This window comes from Lissotriton vulgaris, chromosome 7 (assembly GCF_964263255.1).
Source record: "Lissotriton vulgaris chromosome 7, aLisVul1.2, whole genome shotgun sequence".
Taxonomy (NCBI): domain Eukaryota; kingdom Metazoa; phylum Chordata; class Amphibia; order Caudata; family Salamandridae; genus Lissotriton; species Lissotriton vulgaris.
In genome coordinates, this window is record NC_141695.1 from 85,690,875 (window position 1) to 85,703,149 (window position 12,275).

The 12,275-nt window shown below is 42.7% G+C and overlaps 1 protein-coding gene across 1 annotated transcript in view; it reads right to left on the reverse strand.

The window, feature by feature from the left end:
- The window catches only part of LOC147700848 (putative DBH-like monooxygenase protein 2), a 477,613-nt gene that overhangs the window by 140,062 nt on the left and 325,276 nt on the right, over positions 1-12,275 (reverse strand). The gene's annotated exons all lie outside the window — the stretch shown is intronic.

A 12,275-nucleotide genomic window follows, 5' to 3' on the forward strand; every position in this document is an offset into this window, starting at 1 on the left:
TGTAGACCAATTTTTTGAGAGTCTGTCTGAAATGATGTTCTCCCCTGAACAGAAAGAATAAACTTTTAAGCAACGAGCACACAGCGTTCCCATGAACTCTGAATTCGGCCTTCGGCTTTGATAAACAAAAGCTATTGAAAACAATTGGAACTATTTTCTCCCCTGAAAGTGAAATTATTTTTTTCTCAGCTTCCAAAATATTTACTTTCTTTCTGGCACATGTACTCTGCTTAAAGTAGAACTATTCTTAACCCCTTCCATGCTCATGACGAGCTCAGCTCGTCATGAGGTAGCCTGGAGCTGTGCTCATGACGAGCTGAGCTCGTCATGACACCAGCAAAATGGCAATTTCCAGGAGGGGAATTGCCTTACCGGCCATAGTGTTAAAGAACAGAGCTTCTATTTTTAGGAACTCTAGAGACAATATATTACCTCAGCCTCTAGCACATTTACAGCAACTGTATTTAAATGTGATGAAATGGTCTCGACTTCTTTTCTGTATTAAGATCCATTTCATGTGTAATTTTCGCAAAATCATTCGGTTGATATATATAAGCAATTTCTTTTCTGAATGATTACACTGCTTGAATGCGTGCAGTACCAATTATCATTTTCGTGTATTTCGTATGCACCATTTCGAATGCATACAATGTATTTTGTGGTGGGTTGGAATACACATGCACCTTTAAATGTTCACTATTGCTTAGTTTTAGTAATGATGGACATTAGATCGTGGAGTGGGTATTGCGTTTTTATCTAGGAATCTATATCGAAATTTCTATTTTATGCCTTTGTACGGTTATAATCAATAATATCCCTATAATGGCATAAGGAACCATATCCATATCTAGTTGTAGCCCGTGCAGTACATTAAGCAAGGCTACTTCCCCGAGCTCCTAGAAAGCACAACGAGTTCTATAAACAAACCAAACCTCCAGCAACCTGGGAAATCCCCACTTGCTTTTGTTTTGATTTCATCCTAGAACTCCTGTAGAGCACTGTAAGAACGGCCAGTTCTTAGTGACATCTTTATTGACGTCTTATGTCCAACCTTACGTCAAATCCGGCACCTTTCAGGTATAGATATACCAATGTTGCCTTAAGCAAACACACAGTGGTGGTTTTGGAGCCGAGCAGCTAACTACTTCCCCGAGAGCCCAGCTGATGCGAGAGCCCACGGACGCTGCCCCTCCTCTTTGACGCACTGAGAGAGACGCTGTCTTTTCTCCTCCTGAGAAAATCCAGCTCCGGTGTTCTCAGCCGCCTTCGCGGGCTGCTGGGATATCAAGTCCTGAGAGAGAGATACCAGACCTCCTGCATTCTATTACCCAGGTACGGAGTTGACTAAACCTTTGAAGAGAATTCAGATTCTTGGCATAACCAACTTAACTTAAACTGCTACTTACTTACTCCTTCCCACGTATTAGGCTTAGGTCAGGTTCACCGGGGTAGGCGTATTTAGAAGCACCAGTTGAGTACGTTAGTCAATGTATATATGTATGTATGTATTTTATCCATTTTAAAGTATCTTATGGCTAAGAAACTATATCAATGCTTTTACAGTATTATTTCATAATACTCTTTTTACTGTACGCACTTTACTTTATATTAAGTATTGCAATTATGGCAATTCATTTCTCTTGCATGAGAAAGAAGACTGTTCAATAAATTACACCTTTTTATTGAAAACGCCCGGCTCTCTTTTCTCTGCACTCTGGTAAAACTAAGACCGCACAACTGACTGAGTGAAATAACTGTCTATTGTTTTCACACGACTCTAGAGATGTACTCTTATTCTGGGGCAGCAAAGTTGTCATGTTATATGGTTGTCAGAAGCTAATCCCTTCTTGTCTATCCAGGGAGGTTAAACTCCTCCTCGTTTATTCGAGAAAGTTTCTAGTGACCTCTGAGCTAGCTGGCGAAACTTAAGTCTAATATAGTCAGTAGAGACCCAGTCGACCTCAGTCCTACGTCTACGCTGCTGAATATAATATTCCAATGCGCAGAGCCTATTGGGAATATAGGAACTACACTACAATGCTAGGAGAAACAACCTGAGACTGATCAATGTTCCCCAAGCACTTGATTGCACTGACATTAGGGGGTTTTTTACATCATTATTGAAAGAGACAGTTTTAAAAAAATCCCCAAATATAGATCTTTCTCAAGAGATACAACAGGTGCATCGAGATACCTATAAAAGAAACCCAGCAAAACAGAAGCCCAGAAAAATCCTGATAAATGTTCATACGTATTATGTTAAAGAGGCAATTTTAACAGCTCTCAAGGAAGGTACATTAGCATCCAATTCCCTCTCTAACTCTTTTTCATTTACTATTAGGTCTGACATGTGTTATACCACTGCACTGAAACAGTTGAACATGGGCAAACATAGGAAGGAACTGAATACGCTGGGGGCTAGGACACAATTGAAGTTTCTGGCATCACTTCGTACCATGTGGAACAATCACATGTACATCCATCGCTCGGTTGAGGAGGCGGATGTTCTTATCGATAAAATCAAGAAGTGTGCACGGGTATAGGGGAGGAGTAATGTCAAATAAGTGAGGCCCTGAGAGGTTAGAGGGACCAGAGAAAGGAAAATGTAAAGGTTTAAATATTTCTTATTTTTTTAGGCCCGAGGGACTGAAGCCGAATAGGTCCATAGCCTAATAGTAGGGAGGGTTCCCCGGGGGTTGGAGTGGCACGTGGATGGGATGGGGGTAGAAGCTGAGTAGGAGCAGAGAGTGGGGAGCAGTGGAAAAAAATTCAAAAAAATCCTCTATCACACTTTCAATGTCCGGTAGCCTGCTCTGGGTTTCCAATATTATGTATAGGCACAACTGAAAGGCCACTGTTAATAGTTGAGCTTTTGCAATGAGTGTTTGTGATCTAAAATTCCTCTCGTGGAATATTAATGGTTTAAGATGCCCTCACAGACAAAGGTTAGTGATGAAATATCTAGAGCAAAGTCCCACTGAAATATGTTTATTTCAGGAGACCCATTTGAGCCACCTAGAGAGTCACACTATATTTGCCAGGTACTCTTGGATGAAGTATTTTTGCACCTCAGAACAGACAGTTCACAGCAAGGGGGTGGCCATTTTGATAAAACAGGGGGCGGGCTCCACAATCAAATCAATTAAAACTGACCAAACCGGGAGATGGATCATTGCAAAATTAGACTTTTGAGGATCTGAGTTAATATGTGTATCCTTCTATGGTCCTAACACTGATGACCTCACATACATATGCAAGCTACAATCGAATTGGATGGAAGCAGCCTCCCCTATAATAATTGGTGGAGATTTTAATGCTCTCCTTGATCCCCTAAAGGATAGATCAAATCAGAGCCAGTATGTAGGGGTGTCCCGGGTGCGTCAAGCTCTAAACAATATGATTCATGATCTGGAGCTTTTGGATCTGTGCAGGGCAAAGATGGGTAACAAACAGGGCTTCACCTTTCATAGTAAAAAACATGGACACACTTCTAGAATTGACTATGTCCTGATTGATAAGTCTAGTGTAGATGGTATGACATCAATAGCCATTCAGCCCAGCCATATAACAGATCATGCCCCAGTTGCTTTTGCTTTAGCAGGGAGTCGGTACAATTTAAGACCCAGATGGACACTTAAAAGATCTATGCTGACTGACCCAGAGATAGCAAGAGATCTTAAACTTGCATCCCAAGACTATTTCTCTGTAAATATTGGATCAAGGTCTATGGATTATGTGTGGGATGCCTTCAAGGCTTATTTGAGGGGCTTTTTACATAGTCGCATTTGTTCCAAGAATAGGGAGGAGTCACAAGAGCTACGAATGTTGGAGGATAAAATCTCCCAATTTGAGGCAGAAAGAATTCGGCTTAATCAGGGGGCACCTAAAAGAATATTACAAGTACAGAGAGATCTGGAAAATGCCCGCCACGAATATAGGGCGAGGCTCAATCAGAAATGTAAGGCCCAGAGGCTGACCAAATCTATGAAGAACTTCGAATATGGAGAGAAGGCAGGAGTGCTCTTGGCATGGAAAGCCAGAGCAGATCGTGCAAAAAAACATATAAATGAATTAATCATAAACGAAAGTGGGAAACAGCAAGTAGATTGGTGGACATGCAAACCTGACTGCTTTCATTATTCTCGGAGCTCTATCAGGAGGAGACTATACCAGCTACTGAGATCCTCAAAACTTGGTTGAGGGAGAAATCCCTATCGGCTTTAACAGGTGAAAGCTGTGAAAGCTTGGATGCCCCAATTACTGAGGGTGAGATTAGAGAGTAAATTGGGAATTGTAAAAATAATAAAGCAGCAGGTACAGATGCGTTCCCCAGCAAGGTATATAAACTTCTGCTGGAAGAGCTGGTCCTGAATATGAGATTTTATTTAACACAGTTTATTATCAGTCAGCGGGCAAGATACCCAGGTCATGGAAAGAGGCAACTATAGTACTTATTTTGAAATCTGCAAAGGATCCCTTAAGGGCGGACTCCTATAGACCGATCTCCCTGTTGAATGCTGACTATGAAATCTTCATGAGCATTCTGGCAGGGAGGCTGGTTAAAATTGCCCCACAGCTGATTAATGCCAACTAGAAAGGATTGATTTCTAAAAGATATATTCAAGAACAAATGCAGCAATTAATAGGCAATATAGACCTGGCCACGGCTCGATCTGAACCCTTGGCCATGGTGGCACTAGATACGGCCAAGGCGTTTGACAGAGTCTGCTGGTTATATCTCTGGGAAGTATTAAGGTCGATGGGCTTTGGGTCCATTTTCATTCAGACTGTGGTAAATTGCTATCAAGGGGCTTCTGCTAAAATATTATTAAACAGGATTTTAACATCTGGCTTTAATATTCTAAGAGAAACAAGACAGGGCTGCCCCTTTTCACCCCTATTATATAACATTTATATAGAACTCTTGGCACAAGCAATAAGAGCTGACGATCTGATTACACCCTTTAAATCTTATCAATATAGCAGTAAGGTCGCTTTATAGGAGGATTATTTGCTGCTATATATATACATATATACATCATGAGATCTCATGGGTTCATTCCTGTATCGTATGCAGACGATACCCAACTCCTCTTCCCCTTTAAAACCTTGACCCCTGAGGTGCGTAACTCCTTTGCACAGGGAATGAAAGAGGTGGCACATTGGATGGCAGCAAATTTCCTTCAGTGTAACGTCGCCAAGACTGAGGTCATGCTCTTTGGGGAAGCCAAACGACTCTGGACTCCTGACTGGTGGCCTCAAGACCTAGGCCCAGTCCCCGTACCTAGAGTCGTGGTGAAAGATCTAGGAGTTAAATTGGATCAGGAGCTTGCCCTTAAACATCATGCCAATCAAGTTGTAAGCTCCTGCTTCCATGTCATTGGTCTTCTCCGACGGGTATTTCCCATGTTACCTGATACAACAAGGAAAACACTAGTACAGTCGCTAGTGTTAAGCAGACTGGATTATTGTAACGGTCTGTTGCTGGCCGCCAATGAGGACGTCATGACCAGATTACAAGTCGTGCAAAATACAGCTGCACGGCTTGTCTTCAATGCCCCAGCCCGTACCCCCTCTATGCCACTTCTTAACAAACTCCACTGGCTTACTGTAAAACAGAGGGTGCTGTTTAAAACATGCTGCACCATTCACAAATGCCTCATTGGCAAAGGTCCCGATTACCTGACCAAAAAGTTCATTCCCTACACCCCCCTGAGGTCTCTCAGATCTGGAGAGCAACAATTGCTATGTGTCCCCAGGTTCAGGAAATCTAGACAAGGGGGAAGGGCTCTGTCAGTAGCTGGGCCAAAGCTCTGGAATGATCTTCCTTATGACATCAGAGTGTGTAAGGAACATTTTCCTTTCAGAAAAAAATTAAAAACTTTCCTGTTCAATTACTAGCTCTGTTAGGGCATTTGTTATACACTGGTCAGGGCTTCTGTTCACAGATGTTGCCAAAGGCGCGGAGATACTCCTTAGGGAGTCGAGTTCCTAGCGCGTTACAAATCTGTAAATAAATAAATAAATAAATATACCAATAACCCAGCGGTGGCAATACCAAGGGTTGAAATTCTGGGTACTTAGCCAACACCTCAAAAACCGAGGTGATGTGCTGGAAAATCGATAATTGGGGGTGGTAGAATAAGCCAAGAGTTTAAATACCTGGGTATCAAAATTATTAAGGAAATTGAGAAAATACCACAGGACCATAAAAGAAGTTGACCAACTATTTGCCTGGTGGAAAAATCTTCCAGTAACAATCTACGGCAGGGTCAACCTAGTAAAAATGGTTATCCTCCCAAAACTAACGTACCGTTTTAATGCCATCCCCCTTAATTTCCCAAATCTGGACATTAGTAAAATTCAAAGTAAGATCGTGAGTTTTATTTGGGCCCATAAAGGTGCAAGACTGGCTTGGAAAAAGCTTAGACGTAGGCTTATTAAAGGGGGGCAGGCCCTTCCGGGTATTAAGTGGTACTGTGTTGCCTTTAAATTTTAAAATATTTGGATGTCACTTACGAAGCCAGATGAGTCATCCTGGGGCAGACTCTTGGCTGAAATGACAAGGCAGGATGGTGGCGGAGACGGCTTTCTGTATAAAATCAGGGTACCTAGGATACTTTAGAAAAGTTCGATCGAAAGTACTGTAGGCTGCCCTTAGTCTGTGGTACAAGGTCAGAAGCAGATGGGGGTTAGGGTGTTACTCCGAGTTCGCTCCAATTTAGGAATCCCCAGGGACCCCAATATGTCTTAAGGATAGTCTTGCCACATCAATTAGAAAAACGAATGTTACCATATGGTCAGAACTGTTAACATCAGAAGAAGTTCACCAATGGGAGGTTTTAAGAGCTAGGACTAAAAGTGGCTTCTCCAGATTTAAATACATGCAATTAATCTCATGGTTTACAGCAGAGAAGGGGGGTATATACGGGGACTTGGAGGTGGAGCAATCACTTCAAGATGTAAACCTTAAGAGGAGGGAAATTTCAAAATGGTATAAGAAATTCCTGGAGGCAGAGGAGAAGGAATACCCCCCACAACACCTAGTCTGGAATCAGGTCCCCTTGGAATGCACCATTGAAGAACTATATGAACCTTCTTTGAAGCTTTTGCATAGGTACGTTAAGCTGGCAAATCTCAAGAAGAACAATTTTTTTGTGTTGAATCAATTATATTATACCCCTGCAAGGATTGCTAAGTTTGCTCCACTCTTCACCCCTAAATGTCCAAGATGCGACCTTATTAAAGCCAATGACATCCATATCTTATTTGAGTGTCCCAGACTCAGTGCTTTCTGGAGGGGAGTTGAGAAAGCCCTTTGTGGTATCTTTGGAGAGGAAATTATCTTAAATGTGACTCTGTTTTTTTTGGGGCAATGATGGTACGTGAAGTAAGAAGATGAGGTATTCACATAGAGGTTTACTGCTATCTATTGTCTTAATAACACGGAGGGAAATATGTATGAACTGGAGAGAGCCTTCGCCCCCCAGGCTTGAAGACTGGCCTAAAGCTGCTTTTGCAATGGCCTGACTGGACCAGTGAGGAGGAAAAGAGAACTATACGAACATCTGGCAGGCCTTTACATTGTGGGGTAGAGGTCTGGGACTTGCATAGTCCCTCTCGGTCCTATGATTACACTAAGCCACCAACAATGGGGTAGGTCTGGTCCAGGGTACAGACGAAAGCGAATGCAACTGCCGCGGGTTGCACAGGTCGGAAGGGCGCCTTTTAAGGAATTGCAGACGCATATTTGGTGAGATGAGGACAAAAAAAGAATAAGACAAAAAAAATCCCACTTTGGAAGGATTAAAGGTGCAGGAGTAAGATTGTAAATGAGCCTCTTCAGGAACTACATGAAAATAGGTGACTTAAACAACAAAGCTTGACAAGACAATGAAAAAAAGATCTAAATGGGTCACAAATAACATTTAACTATGTTCACAGCAAAGCCTTGCTGGGCTTCCAATAAAACAAACAGCAACACATCAGATAACTTGGCCTGAAGGGGGTCAGTCTGAGGGTCCTCACATCAGGTCACAAACGTTTGCCCGGAGGCAAGAATAAACTGATGTAATTCTTGTATTTTGCATTGCCAGAATTATGTCTACTAGTTATGAGGGCAGATAAAAACTATTGAGATGGTTCCATTCAAAGGGGTGTAGGTTGTGGATATTTGAGTGTAGATCATTGATTAACTGCTGAGACAGAACACCCTCCTGAGGAGGTAGATGAAGTGGAGGTCAAGTCTCAGAAGACCAGAGTACCACTCTCTTGGCTTAATACAGGGCAGCCAGAATGAGATGATCTCGGTCTCTCCTGACCGTCATAACTCTGGAAAAAAGAAGCAGCAGTGGAAAGGCATGCAGACTGAAAATGTATCCCTGGGAGACTTGAGGCAGAAACTCTAGTGTGCAGTAAGTATGACACTGTTCTCTGCAGTTGCACAAATGCAAGGCATGCCCCACTGACTAATGAGATGCTTTGAAACACTTTCTGGTGCAAACGCCATTTATGCCACACCACATGATGTCTGCTAAGGTCCTCCACGCTGTCATTTAAAGAACCCACCAAATGATTACCAGCCAGATAGATCCCTTGGCGGTCGAGCCACCACTAGACCCTTTGTGCTTCCTGGCACAGTGTTTTCAACCCTATACCACCCAGTTCTCTGATAGAATATCGACACCCATAATTTCCCATTACCAAAATATTGTGACATAAATATCGATGCCAAAATATCGACATCCTATATATAATGGTAAGTACAAAAATATGTAGAAAAAAAAATTTGATGTGATTAATATAGTTGTACAAAATAGAATTTTTTAGATATATAAAATAAAATAATAAATATTAAATATTTTAATAGTAACATTATTTTATTTTTTTAAATTAGATTCAATATAATAAAAAAAAACATTCTACTTAAATTAAAACATTAAACTACTTAACAATCTTTACATTTAGTAAAAACTTTTTTTAAACTTACAAATATTAATAATTGAAAATATTATAATTTGAAAAAAAAAATTGTAATTATAACAACACAAAATAAATCATAAAATGTAATACACACACTATTCCCACTATAATTTAAACAAACTACGCAAACTATCAAAGTAAATATATAAAAAATGTACCCCTCCCACAGCACATAAATATTAAGGGTCTGATTCCAATGCGGTTGGGAATGGCTCTAACCCTCGGTTGGAGCCATCCTAACTGCATCAAACTTGCCCGTTTGGATTCCTTTCCGACAGAGCCATTCCAATGGGCTCGGTCGGAAAGGAATCCGAATTGGTTTTCCCCATGGCTTCCAGCGGGTTCAGAGAGCCTGTCCGTCATCCAAAAACCCTTCGGTACTCCCCCAGCTGGCTCTTTCCGGAGGAGGGAATACACTGCCTTTCTGTGCCAGCCTTTCCGACACAAAAAGGCAGCGGGAAACCGTCTTTGGAGCCCCCAATAGGGGCCCCCATTGGTGCAAGGCTGCCAAATGGTTGCCTAGGGGGCACCGATGGTGCCCCCTGTTGATCCTGAACATTGGGGAGGGCGCGCTATGGAATGGCTGCACCCTAGTGCTGTTCCATCGGCCGGAACAGAAATCTGACCAAAAGGTGCATTTTGGCCACAATAGCTATCAAAATGCTATGAATATTAACATCGGAAGATACCAGCTACCAGGGTATGCGATTACAATGTGGGAAAACGCACTGTGACCACTGAAAGATTCGAGAGAAATACCCGCAGCTCCAGGCGATCAAGCCGGGACAAGATGGAGGCGAGCGCAATCGCCTAATTCGAAACTGCGCTGTGAACTTCGTTCGTCTACTGAGTCAACAACATGGGTAACAGTGCAGGTACTAGCTGCTGAAGACACTGTATTAAGCCACCGATAATATGCACCCTGCATACAAGATAAGTTGCCCGAATTGAAGTGTGGAAACTGAGCACACTATCCTAGATACGGCTGCGCAACCGGAGCGTATTGAATGAGCTGTGCGGTGGCGCAAAAATCGCACATTGCTGTATGCTTGACTGATGTTAAGATAGCTGCAAATTGTGGCTCCAAATCGAGAGCGCAACTGTACTTATTACAGAGACATGGTCAGATAACCATGGATGCCTGACCCTAAAATGGCAGCTCCTCGTGACATATCACCTCAAATTCAACAGCGAGATGCCACTCATTTTCCTGACAACTGCCTGTTGTTTTGAAAATCAGGCCACAACTCGAATGGGTGCGAGAAAACCTCAGCAGGCCCCCTTCCAACCCCTGTGGAGGGCAATGGTGAGATCGTGTGTCCTTTTTAACCTCTGTCATTCTCGGCACACTTACGGTGTGGAAAAGGGTCCCAGGATGCCCAACCCGAGCATGACCGACAGTGGTGACTTTTTCCCCCCTTGCTGATCTTTTACTTTTACTTACAAAACCCTGCCAGGACTGTACCTAACCTCAAGAGGATGTCTAGAATTCCATGCCCCCCCCACCCGCACTATTCCGACATTTCCCTGAGTACACTTGACCCCTACCCGGACGGCGGAGTTCGAGCATTTTGTCCGACGCCCGGTGGAGCTGCTCTGTTCAGCTAATTGAGGAGATCGGCCTTGGTTCATCCCCTGACTGTCACCTGCCCAGCCGGACACTGGACACAGTTTCTCCCCTTCTCCCTGTCTTGCCCTCCCCCACTGCATTTTTCTGCCATTCTGCCTTTTCCTTGTCTCCTTTCTTTCCATCTTTCTGACCGATAACCATTGGAGCATCCTAGATAGCTATAGGGGAGACTGGCTTTGGATTTTATCCCTAGCCGTCACCTACCCTTTCGGTCTTTGGGCCGACTTTCCCTTTATCTTGTATTCCATCTTCCCCCTCGTCCACTCCCTTCTCACCCCCCTCTCCTCCTTCCTTCTCTGCTTGTCTGCCCTGAGTACACATGATCTCCACCCTGACAGCGGAGTCCGAGAATATTGTCTGACGCCTGGTGGAGCTGCTCTGTTCAGCTAATGAGGAGATCGGCCTTGGTTCATCCCCTGATCTTCACCTGCCCAGCCGGACATTGGGCACAGTTTCTCCCCTTCTCCCTGTCTCACCCACCCCCCCTCATCGTATTTCTGCAGCTCTGCTTTCTCCTTGTCGCCTTTCTTTCCATCTTTCGGACCGATGCCAGTTGAAGCTTCCTAGAGAGCTATGTGGGAGACTGGCTTTGGATTATCTCCCTGGCCATCACCTACCCACTCAGTCTTTAGGTTGACTTTCCCTTTATCTCGTTTCCGTCTTCCCCCTCGTCCTCTCCCTTCTCACTCCACCTCTCCCCTTTCCCTCTCTATATGTCTCTACTGTTAATGTGCCTCATATATTTGATGTAATGTGTAATTTTTATCATTGTTGTAACATTGTTGACCTTATGTAAAGCACTCTGATACCTATGGATCCTGCCAGCGCTATATAAAACTGTTTAATAAATAAAAAATGAAATAAAAGATCCAGGTGGCAGGCACCTTGGGGTGCCTACCATGGGGTACAGGGATGAACTGTGCCTCTGCACTTCACAATGCGAGCATGCATTCCGTTCGGAATGCATGCTCCTATTGTTAAGTATAGGATTGTGACCGAATTGTAGGTCTGGAACCGAAGACAAGAGGTTGTTCAGTTCAAGTTCCTGGCTGATGTCGGACGGACTTGTGCCCAAGATCAGAATCGGCCATAAGATTGAATAAAAATAACATTTACAAATCTCCCTCTAATAAATGCAGCAGTAGTAAAAGTGATATAGTGCACATAGGTAATATTTACTGCACCCATTCCAGCCAATACAACACCAGGGAAGCTGTTAAAGTGCAAAGGGGTCAAATGTACTATTCCCACTCCAATAAGTGCATCAGTAGGAAAAGTGTTGGATAGCAGAGAGGTAACATTTACTATTACCACTCCAGTCAGTGCAACAGTTGGGAAAGTGTTGGATAGCAGAGGGGTAAAATTGACTATTCCCACTCTAGTCAATATAACAGTAGGGAAGGTTTTAGCGTGCCTTGGGGTAAAATCTACAGTTTCCACTGCAGTAAGTTTAACATTAAAAACATTAAACATTACAAACAAACAAACAAAATATCTCCAACAAAATAAAAACAAACCAAAAATAAAGTAAATATAAATATGTTGACAAATAAAATCCACATATATTTAATATGATACATTTAAAAACAATACAATGTTAAAGACATACCTCGAATACCTAAAAATATTATTAAAAATAAAATATTAAACTAAAGGGCCCATT